Below are 12,114 nucleotides of genomic sequence, written 5' to 3'. Positions count from 1 at the left end.
AAAGAAGTTTATGACATTGTTGTCTAGATGTCTTTTGAAACTAGAATGAATAGCAAACTTCATTCAGTGGAATGTAAGGAGAGGACACTCATCTGTTTACACATCTGGACACAGGAGCACTAGTGTGGGACACCATAATACATTTTTGTTGGTTAACCCACACAGGTGCTCCAGTGGATACTGTTGGGGTGTCTCAATCTATGAAATGTGGCCAAAAAAGGTAAATATTCCAGCTTGTTTCCTAGGGAATTTTAATTATGGATCTCTGCCCAAACAGGCAATTGTACACCACTTCAATACAATGTTTCATATTCCTATTCCTGGACTCAAATATGTGTGTGCTAAGTATACCTTTTGTTTCATTCTCATAGGGGAGAAAAGACTCATCAAACAATCTGAACTCAGGGACCCCCGACCTCAACAGCCTGTTTGGCAAATTAGCCCAAGCCCCACGGAGGATGTGGAGGAAGGAGAGCTGGGCGACATGGGCACCCCAACAGGTGAGTGTCTGACACCCCAGCTTATGTTAATCTATGTATGCCTGCATATTTCTAAATACATCTTTTTTGCATCAATTTTAGGTCATGTGGTTGTGGAAGGGGAAGAAGGAGTGGAAGCAGGTCTAAGTTCCAGCACCCCCCCCCCGAGGATGTGTACGAAGGAGAGGTGGAGGAAGTGGGCGACATGTGCACCCCACCAGGTGAGTGTCTGACACCCCAGCTTATAGTAATCTATGTATGCCTGCATATTGCTAAAGACATTTTTTTCCCTCAATTTTAGGTGATGTGCTGGTTGTGGAAGAAGGGGAACCATTTACCACAGACAGTGCCCAAAGATTAATTGGACAGATCATGGCCTTAAATGGGGATATAGATGCCATGCGCACTAGCCTTGACCTAAAGCACAATTGGCTGGACAATATGCAGCAGGAAATGAAGAACATGATCGATGTTTTGGGGAGAATCTAAAAAACTTTTTCACAAAAAGACATTGATCGGGTTCTTCATTTCCTGTTTTGCTGACCTCATTCTGGACTTTGACATTTTCAAAGATTGTACAGTAGGTGACTGCGATATTGTGTCAATCTCGCCGCATTTATCGGCGAGATTTGACACCTGTGAGCCCCATCGGGGGGAGCCAGCGCCGAGCTGGCTCGCTGATCGGGAAAGGAAAACTTTTTTTTCCTTTCGCGATGAGCGACAGGCAGTGCTGACAGCTGTCTGGTATGAATAATGAGGGGGAACGCTGCACCAAATTTTAAGTGAAAAAAATGGCGTGGGTTTCCCCCAGGGGCATACCAGGCCCTTAGGTCTGGTATGGATTTTAAGGGGATCCCCCAAAATCCATACCAGACCCTTATCCAAGTACGCAGCCCGGCCGGTCAGGAAAGGGGGTGGGGACGAGCGAGCACCCCCCCATCTTGAACCGTACCAGGCCGCATGCCTTCAACATGGGGGGTGGGTGCTTTGCGGGAGGGGGGCGGCTTGCGGGCCCCCCACCCCAAAGCCCCTTGTCCCCATGTTGATGAGGACAAGGGTCTCTTCCCGACAACCCTGGCCGTTGGTTGTCAGGGTCTGCAAGTGGAGGGCTTATTGGAATCCAGGAGCCCCCTTTAAAAAGGGGGCCCCCAGAACCTGGCCACCCACCCTATGTGAATGAATATGGGGTACATTGTACCCCTTATTCATTCACCTAGGAAAAAAAAAAGTGTCAATAAAAAAACGCACTACACAGGTTTTAAAAGTAATTTATTAGGCAGCTCCGGGGGTCTTCTTCCGACTTCGGGGGTCTTCTTCCGACTTCAGGGGTCTTCTTCCAACTTCGGAGGTCTTCTTCCGACTTCTCCACTCTCTCTCTCGACTTCACCTCTTCTCCCGGTATTCAGCCTCTTCTCCCGGGCCGCTATCTTCTTCCAGCTCTTTTGCTAGCGGGGCCCGGTCTTCTGCGCTGTCTTGTCCCCTCTTCTCTTCTTCCGATGTTGACACAATGCTCTCTCCTGCTGGAACGCTGTGTGCGAGCTGCGTAGCCATTTATATAGGCGGTGACCCCACCCCCTTGTGACGTCACAGTCCCAGTGCATGCAGGGCTGGAAGAAGATAGCGGAGGGGCCCGGGAGAAGAGGCTGAATACTGGGAGAAGAAGCTGAACACCGGGAGAAGAGGCCGGAAAGAGCAGAGAAGTCGGAAGAAGACCCGGAAGTCGGAAGAAGACCCCCGGAACTGCCTAATAAATGACTTTTAAAACCTGTGTAGTGTGTTTTTTTTATTGACCCTTTTTTCCCCAGGTGAATGGGTAGGGGTACCATGTACCCCATACTTATTCACATAGGATGGGGGGCCGGGATCTGTGGACCCCCTTATTAAAGGGGGCTCCGAGATTCCAATAAGCCCCTCGCCCGCAGACCCCGACAACCAACGGCCAGGGTTGTCCGGAAGAGGCCCTTGTCCTCATCAACATGGGGACAAGGTGCTTTGGGGTGGGGGGCCCGCAGGGTGCCCCCCTCCCCCAAAGCACCAACCCTCCCATGTTAAGGGTATGCGGCCTGGTACGGTTCAGGAGGGGGGCCGCTCGCTCATCCCCACCCCCTTTCCTGACCGACCGGGCTGTGTGCTCGGGTAAGGGTCTGGTATGGATTTGGGGGGACCCCCACGCCGATTTTTCAGCATAGGGGGTTCCCCTTACAATCCATACCAGACCTAAGGGCCTGGTATGCCCCTGAGGGGGAACCCACGTCAGTTTTTTAATTTAAAATTTGGCACGGCGTTCCCCCTCATGATTCATACCAGACACCTGTCAGCACTGCCTGTTGCTCATCGCAAAAGGAAAAAAAAGTTTCCCTTTCCCGATCAGCGAGCCAGCGCGACATGCACAGTACCCTGTCGCTGAGAACCAGCGCGATGGGATTGCACTGGCAACACAATCTCACTGTCAGGTACTGTAGGCCTGTTTCTAAAAAAATTTTGTAAAAAAACAAATAAAAAATATATAGAGTCCGGGTTGTTGTTAAAAATGGCAAAAAAAAAATAGAGGCCTGTTTGTTGAAAAAAAAAAAAAAAAAAAATTGAGGCCTGTTTGTTAAAAAAAAAAAAAAAAAAAAAAATAGAGGCCTGTTTGTTAAAAAAAAAAAAAAATTGAGGCCTGTTTGTTAAAAAAATAAATAAATAAATAAAACTTGAGGCCTGGTTGTTCTAAAAATTTTCGAAATTTTTTTTTTTTATACAAATAAAAATTCGATTTTTTAAAAAAATTTTTTTATCTATTTGAAATCAAATCATAACATTTTCACAAACGCACATGTGAATGTGCACAGATTAAAAACATCTGTTATTAAACAACAAGATGTGTGGCTTCTTCTTTCAATGCTCAATATCAGTTTTGGACGTTATTTGGTGTTAACAGTGGCAATGGGACTTATTTACTAAAGGAAAATACACTTGGCACTACAAGTGCACTAGGATAAGCTAGGAGACAGCCAAAAAGAAAGGCAAGCAATAAATACAATTCTAGATTTTATCTGATCATTATTTTTTATTCAAAAAAATTAGAGATTGTCTGGACCCAAGTGATGCAATATAATTGCTTGAATGTTTGTTTAAAAAATTGTGCAGGATGCTGGACGCTAGTACAAGGTGATTTAGTTTGTATTCCGCCAAGTGGATAGCCGTCTGAAACAGGCAGAACCGGCTGGCCATGATCCATGAAGGCATTCTCCACAACTCTTCTTGCTCTGGCCAGCCGGAAGTTAAATACCCTCCTCTCTGGGGTGAGGGTCCTTTGGGGGAATGGCCTCATCATGTGCTCTCCCAGACCGAAGGCTTCATCTGCAATGAAGACAAAGGGGAGTCCTTCCACGTTATCTGCATCAGGTGGCAATCCCAGGCCACCACTCTGGAAACGCTGGTAGAACTCCGTCTGGGCGAAGACTCCTCCATCCGACATCTGGCCATTCTTCCCCACGTCCACATACAGAAATTCATATTGTGCCGACACCCCCGCCATTAAGATAATACTATGGCACCCCTTATAATTGAAATAGTATGACCCCGAATAGGGTGGTGGCACGATGTGGATGTGTTTCCCATCTATAGCCCCTCCACAGTTGGGAAAGTCCCAACGGGTGGCAAAATGGGATGCCGCAGTCTGCCATTCCTGTGGCGTTGAAGGAAACTGGGGAGTCAAACAAGAAATAAAAAAATATAAGTACTTTTGCACATAACATTGCATAACATTGCAAGCACATTACACAAAAAAACATTCTTGCCCAGCATCAGTATAACATTAATTGTAAGTATTATTTAAAGACTAAAATATAAGCCCCACTTATCAGATTCACCACCCCCTCTGCTAAATTTTAGGGGGGGAGGGGATTGTAAATCAATTTAAGGACACACAGACCATTTGCAGACATTTTAGGGGGGGGGGATTGTAAATCAATTTAAGGACACACAGACCATTTGCAGACATTTTAACCTCCCTGGCGGTATGATTATTTCGGATTTTAGGTGCTGAAAGCGGTACCATTATTTTGCATGGAAATTTGGCGTTTTATATTGTAGGTCTGTAAATCTTAACAATAACACACTTAAATCTGTCCAAACCAGAGTCTAGTAGTTATCCCGGGTATGATAAAGTTTGAAACACAAAAACATAAATTATAATATAATAAATAAAAATAAATAATTAAAAAAAAAAAAAAATAGTAATAAAATAAATTTCCCCACAATTCACTATCGCTCAATTCTGCAAGTGTTCTAATTTACTATCGCTGTTTTCTAGCTAGTCTAAAGCCACTTTTGACGTAAAGGGACACTTTTTGGTTGCTATGGACAATCTCCAGTTTCCAGGCAGAAAGAACAGTGTATATCATGTAAAACTGCATGCAGGGCATTGGACAAAGCACTGGGGACAAAAGGGATGTGAAATCATTTCATACAGTACTGTAATCTGTAAGATTACAGTACTGTATGTGTTATGATTTTTACTTTTTTTTTAATTTGCCGCCAGGCTCCGCCCCCGTGCGTCGTGCCGCTCGCAGGGAACGGAGCCTGGCACGGAGAGGCTTCGGAGGAGGACGGAGCCCTCGGACGCTGCAGGTGACATCGCAGGATCCCGGGGACAAGGTAAGTAACGCCGCCCCAGGATCCTGCAATGCGATCCCGAGTGTGGCTCGGGGTTACCGCTAATGGTACTGAATTTTAACCCCGAGCCACACTCGGGAAAACCGCCAGGGAGGCTACGGGGGGTTGTAAATCAATTTAAGGACACACAGACCATTTGCAGACATTTTAGGGGGGGGGATTGTAAATTAATCTAAGGACTCACAGACCATTTGCAGACATTTTAGGGGGGAAGGGGATTGTAAATCAATTTAAGGACACAGGGACCATTTGCAGACATTTTAGGGTAAAGCAATACAATGGAGCTGACAAAATACATTGTTAAAGTGACTACACTAGGTAGATATGGGCCCAGCATAGAATGCTGGGTAGTTTAGTGAATGCTAATATGCATGCAGTACAAAAAACATCATTAAAATATTACAGCATGCATGAGGACAAAGGGGACATTCACAAAATATTGCAACTATGGTAATTAGTGTTTGAGTAAAGAAATACATTACATTAGCAAACATTAAATACAATAAAATGTGATGTTAAAGGATAAAAATTCTTATCTTAATATAGTCCTTCTGCAGGACCTGGATGATGGCAGAACAGGTCTCTGGGATAATGATCCCTAGAGCCTGGGGGGAGATGCCTGTTGAGAACTTGCAGGTCCTGCAGGCTTCTCCCCGTCACCAAGTACCGCAACGTGGCAACTAGGGATGAGCCGAACACCCCCTAGTTCGGTTCGCACCAGAACCTGCGAACGGACCGAAAATTTGCACGAACGTTAGAACCCCATTGACGTCTATGGGACTCAAACGTTCGAAATCAAAAGTGCTCATTTTAATGGCTAATTTGCATGGTATTGTCCTAAAAAGGGTTTGGGGACCCGGGTCCTACCCCAGGGGACATGTATCAATGCAAAAAAAACTTTTAAAAACGGCCGTTTTTTCGGGAGCAGTGATTTTAATGATGCTTAAAGTAAAAAAAAAAAAAAAGTGAAATATTCCTTTAAATATCGTACCTGGGGTGTGTCTATAATATGCCTGTAAAGTGGCGCTTGTTTCCCGTGTTTAGAACAATCCCTGCGCAAAATGTCATTTTTAAAGGAAAAAATCTAATTTAAAACTGCTTGCGGGTTTAATGTAATGTCGGTTCCTGGCAATATGGATGAAAATCAGTGAGACAAACGGCATGGGTACCCCCCAGTCCATTACCAGGCCCTTTGGGTCTTGTATGGATATTAAGGGGAACCCCGCTCCCAAATTAAAATAAGGAAAGGTGTGGGGCCACCAGGCCCTATATACTCTGAACAGCAGTATACAGGCGGTGCAAACAAGACAGGGACTGTAGGTGTGTTGTTAAGTAGAATCAGTTTGTAATTTTTAACGGGTACATTTTTAACGTGTTTAGCTCCAGCCAAATAATCTTTTTTAAGCTTTTTGGAAAACATACGAAGGGTTATCACCCCTGTGACATTTGTTTTGCTGTCTTTCCTCCTCTTCAGAAGATTTCACCTCACTTTTTGTCCCAATGACAAATGTTTTTTGAAAATTTGGGGTTTTTTGTGGAACAAGGATTGGAAAGCATCAGTGGAAAGGAGAAATGTTTTTCCCATATTAACTCTTACAGGAGAGAATTTCCCTTCCTAGGGGTAGATTTCATCTCACTTCCTGTTGTCTCCTTCCGTTTGCAAGTAGGAGTCGTTTGTAAGTTAGATATTTGAAAGTAGGGGCCTGCCCTATATGCTCAGCAGAAATTTGGGCCTTAGGTGTTGTTGTGGCCACAACACTAAGCCCTCACAGGGCCCTGCTGTGAAATATTAGATCAAGAATTGTAATTACATGCCCCTGTTGAACAAGGGCAGAAAAATTAGGCCTTTGGTGGTGGTGGTGCTGGTGCCACAACACTGTAAGTCCTCACTCGCTCTTGGTGGGTGCAGAAATGGGCCCTGCTGTGAAATATTAGATCAAGAATTGTAATTACATGCCCCTGTTGAACAAGGGCAGAAAAATTGGGCCTTTGGTGGTGGTGGTGCTGGTGCCACAACACTGCAACCTCTCACAGATACTCTAGTTGGAACGCAGAAATGAGCCCTGCTGCAAAGTATTGCATCAAAAATTGTAATTACACGCCCCTGTTAAACAGGGGCTGAAAAATTGGGCCTTAGGCACTAGTGGTGGCGCCCAGAACCAAAAATGTTCTTACAAGCTATCAGCGTGATGATTGAGGAGGAAGAGGATAATTACTCAGGGATAGTCACTCAGCATCAGCATAGGCAGTCTTTGAAGGGATCTGAGATTTCAAAAAAAATTATTCGGTTACATCAGCTTCAGGTGCTTGGTAGCTGGTGGTGATCCAAGACTGATTCATTTTTATGAAGGTCAGTCGATCGACCGAGTCGGTGGACAGACGCACCCTGTGATCGGTTACAAAGCCTCCAGCAGCACTGAATGTGCGTTCTGAAAGAACGCTGGATGCAGGACAGGCCAGTAGCTCAATTGCATACTGTGCAAGCTCTGGCCAGTGATCCATCCTCAAGACCCAGTAACCCAGAGGATTTTCGGTGGGAAAGGTGTTCAAGTCAGATCTTGCCCCTAGGTATTCCTGCACCATGTAAAACAGATGCTGGCGATGGTTGCTGGAACCGATATTACCTTGGGGCTGCGGACCAAAAAATTGTCTGAACGCATCGGTCAGACGGCCACCTTCTCCACCGCTCCTTCTTTGACTGACCGAAGCCTCAGCAACACGTTGTCCAGAAACAGGAATTTGTAACCTCCCAGTCTCTGGGAACGCGTTGCACAGACCTTTCCGCAAGGCCTCCCGAAGATGTTTCATCCTCTGCTCCCTCTGCGATGGCAAGTTAAAGTCCGTAACCTTACCCTTGTAACGTGGATCAAGGAGGGTTGCCAGCCAGTATTGGTCCTTCTCCTTGATACCACAAATACGAGGATCCTTACGCAGGCTTTTCAGGATCAGGGAGGCCATGCAGCATAGGTTTGCTGAGGCATTCGGTCTGGAGTCCTCTGGGTCACTAAGGACGACATGGTCCGCAGCCACCTCCTCCCAGCCACGTACAAGTCCACGTGTTTCTTGGGACTGATCCCTTAAAGACTGCTGCTGATGCTGAGTGCCAGGCTCCACCTCCATACTGACACAATCTTCCTCCTCCTCCTCTTCCTGTGTGATCGGCGGGCACGCAGGAACACTGTCTGGATAAAGGGGGCCTTGAGAGCTAAGGAAGTCCTCCTCTTCCTGCCTCTGTTCTGCCTCAAGTGCCCTGTCCATTATTTCACGCAGCGTGTGCTCCAACAGGTGGACAAGGGGGACAGTGTCACTGATGCATGCACTGTCACTGCTCACCATCCTCGTGGCCTCCTCAATTGGTGACAGGTCAGTGCATGCATCCCTGATCATGGCCCACTGGCGTGGGGAAAAGAACCAAGCTCCCCTGACCCTGTCCTGCTGCCATAGTCGCACAGGTACTCATTGATGGCCTTCTGCTGCGTGTGCAGCCGCTGCAGCATGGCTAACGTTGAGTTCCACCTGGTGGGCATTTTACAGATTAGGCGGTTCTTGGGCAGGTTAAACTCCTTTTGGAGGTCCGTCAGCCAAGCACTGGCATTATATGACCGGCGGAAATGCACACAGACTTTACTGTCCTGCCTAAGGACATCCTGTAAGCCCGGGTACCTGCCCAAGAACCGCTGCACCACCAAGTTAAGGACGTGAGCCAAACAGGGCACATGGGTCATTTGTCCCTGTCGGAGGGCAGAGAGGAGGTTGGTGCCATTGTCGCAAACCACCATTCCTGAACCACCTCTGAACCTGCCCCTGCAGAGCTGACAGAACCTCTGCCCCAGTGTGGCTCCTGTCCCCCAAGCACACCAGCTCAAGCACCGCATGGCATCTTTTGGCCTGTGTACTTGCGTAGCCCCTTGAACGGCTACGGAGCACCGCTGGTTCCAAGGACAAAGCACAGGAAGAGGCCATGGAGGAAGAAGAAGAGGAGGGGGTGGAGGAGAGAGGTGTGTCACAATCATTAGCATTTTGGAGGCGTGGTGGCGGAACAACCTCCAACACTACTGCACCTTGACCTGCATCCTTCCCAGCTGCCAGCAGAGTCACCCAATGCGCCGTGAAACTTAGGTAACGTCCCTGTCCATGCCTGCTAGACCATGAGTCAGCGGTAATATGCACCTTACCGCTGACCGCCCTGTCCAGCGAGGCATGGACATTGCCTTCCACATGCCGGTAGAGAGCCGGAATCGCCTTCCGTGAGAAAAAGTGGCGTTTGGGTACCTGCCACTGAGGAACCGCACATTCCACAAACTCACGGAAGGGGGCAGAGTCTACCAACTGAAAAGGCAGCAGTTGAAGTGCTAGCAATTTTGCCAAGCTAGCATTCAACCGCTGGGCATGTGGATGGCTGGGAGCAAACTTCTTTTGACGGTGCAGCAGCTGGGGCAGGGAAATTTGCCTGGTACAATCTGATGTCGGTGTACCAAAAGCAGATTGCCCACAAGTACTTGGCTGTGACACACCTAATTCTACACCTTCATCCCTCTCAGTGCAGGTCTCAGAGAGGACTGAAGGTATAGTGGGGTTGGAGATCTCAGCTGATGAGGAGCAAGGAGAGGTCTTCTTTGTTCTTTGGTGTGGGTCTTTTAGATACGCTTGCCAACGAACTGCATGGCAGGTCAACATATGTCTGGTCAAGCATGTGGTACCCAAGCGGGAGATGTTTTGGCCACCCGAGATACGCTTGAGACATATGTTGCAAATAGCAGCGGTGCGATCTGATGCACTCGTCTCAAAAAAGGCCCACACCAAAGAACTTTTTGAATAACGCGCAGAGACTGCAGCGCCCTGCACATGTGGAGCTTTGGGGTGTGATGCAGTCAAGGTGCTGCCCTTAGGCTGGCCCCTGGAGGGCATCCTGCCTCGTTGGTGATGTGCCGCCTCCTCCTCCTCCTCTCTCCTATCAGGCACCCACGTTGAGTCAGTGACCTCATCATCCCCTCCCCCTCATCACTAGAGCAAACCTGGCAGTATGCTGCAGCAGGGGGAGCATGACTGCCAGATTGCTGTGCTTCTTGGGCACCCCATCTGTCCATGCTCACGTTACTGCCTTCATCGAGCTCAGTATCATCATCAGAGCCTTCCAAACGCTGGGCATCCTCCTGGAGCATGTACCCAACACTGTGGTCAAACAGTTCGAGGGACTCCTCAGGAGGACATGGTGGGGCTAGGGAAGGAGTCACTGATGACATTGAGCCAAGGGAAGAGGCCGCTGCTTTGCCAGACAAAGTACCCTGGGCATGGGTGAGAGAGGATGAGAAGGACGAGGACGGCTTGGTCATCCACTCGACCAAGTCTTCCGCATGTTGCGGCTCAACACAGCCAGCTGCCGAAAAAAAGGCCAAGCGTGTCCCTTGGCCACGTGCTGATGAGGATGCACCGTCTCCACGACCAGCACTAGACACAGAGCCTGCTTGCCCTCTCTTATTGGCTTGTGACTGTCTGCCTCTCCTTCTTGGCCTTCCAGACATACTAATGGCCTGTAGCTGCACTAAGCTGGGATATATATATATATATATATATGTACTGATACTGCAGCTGCCTGCGGTAGTGATAGGATCAGGAAAACACCACCAACCTTCTACAGGTAGCTTTAGCTGAACACTGTGCAGAGCTCGCAAAAAAATAACTTGTAGGTTTAGCTAGACACTGTGAGGAGGACGCGCCACACTAACTTGTAGTTTTAGCTGAACACTGTGAGCAGGACGCACCGCACTAACTTGTAGGTTTAGCTGAACACTGTGAGGTGGATGCACCGCACTAACTTGTAGTTTTAGCTGAACACTGTGAGGTGGATGAACCACACTAACTTGTAGTTTTAGCTGAACACTGTGAACAGGACGCACAGCACTAATTTGTAGTTTTAGCTAAACACTGTGAGCAGGACGCACCGCACTAACTTGTAGGTTTAGCTGAACACTGTGAGGTGGGCGCACCCCACTAACTTGTAGGTTTAGCTGAACACTGTGAGCAGGACACACCCCACTAACTTGTAGTTTTAGCTGAACACTGTGAGCAGGACGCACTGCACTAACTGTAAATAGTCTCGCTGCCTGACTGTGGTACTAATAGGATCAAAAGAACACCAGCTATTTTCTTCAGGTAGCTGTAAATGCTGTAACAAGACAAGCCTGCCTGTCAGTAAGAAGATAACAGGAACGGATCTAGCTGAATACTGTGAGCAGGACGCACTGCACTAACTTGTAGCTTTAGATGAACACTGTGCAGAGGTCTCACTACACTAACTTGTAGGTTTAGCTGAACACTGTGAGCAGGACGCACAGCACTAACTTGTAGTTTTAGCTGAACACTGAGCAGGACGCACCGCACTAACTTCTAGGTTTAGCTGAACACTGTGAGGTGGAGGCACCGCACTAACTTGTAGTTTTAGCTGAACACTGTGAGCAGGACGCACCGCACTAACTTGTAGGTTTAGCTTAACACTGTGAGGTGGACGCACCACACTAACTTGTAGTTTTAGCTTAACACTGTGAGCAGGACGCACTGCACTAACTGTAAATAGTCTAGCTGCCTGACTGTGGTACTAATAGGATCAAAAGAACACTGTGAGCAGGACGCACTCCACTAACTTGTAGTTTTAGCTGAACACTGTGAGCAGGACGCACCGCACTAACTTGTAGGTTTAGCTGAACACTGTGACCAGGACGCACCCCACTAACTTGTAGGTTTAGCTGAACACTGTGAGCAGGACGCACTCCACTAACTTGTAGTTTTAGCTGAACACTGTGAGCAGGACGCACTGCACTAACTGTAAATAGTCTAGCTGCCTGACTGTGGTACTAATAGGATCAAAAGAACACCAGCAATTTTCTTCAGGTAGCTGTAAATACTGTAACAAGACAAACCTGCCTGTCAGAAGATAACAGGAACGGATCTAGCTAAACTGAATACAGTGTATATATAT

Source organism: Aquarana catesbeiana, linkage group LG13, assembly GCF_042186555.1.
Source record: "Aquarana catesbeiana isolate 2022-GZ linkage group LG13, ASM4218655v1, whole genome shotgun sequence".
NCBI classification, from domain to species: Eukaryota; Metazoa; Chordata; class Amphibia; order Anura; family Ranidae; genus Aquarana; species Aquarana catesbeiana.
The sequence above is the reverse complement of the archived record's forward strand: the minus strand, read 5'-3'. Positions refer to the sequence as shown.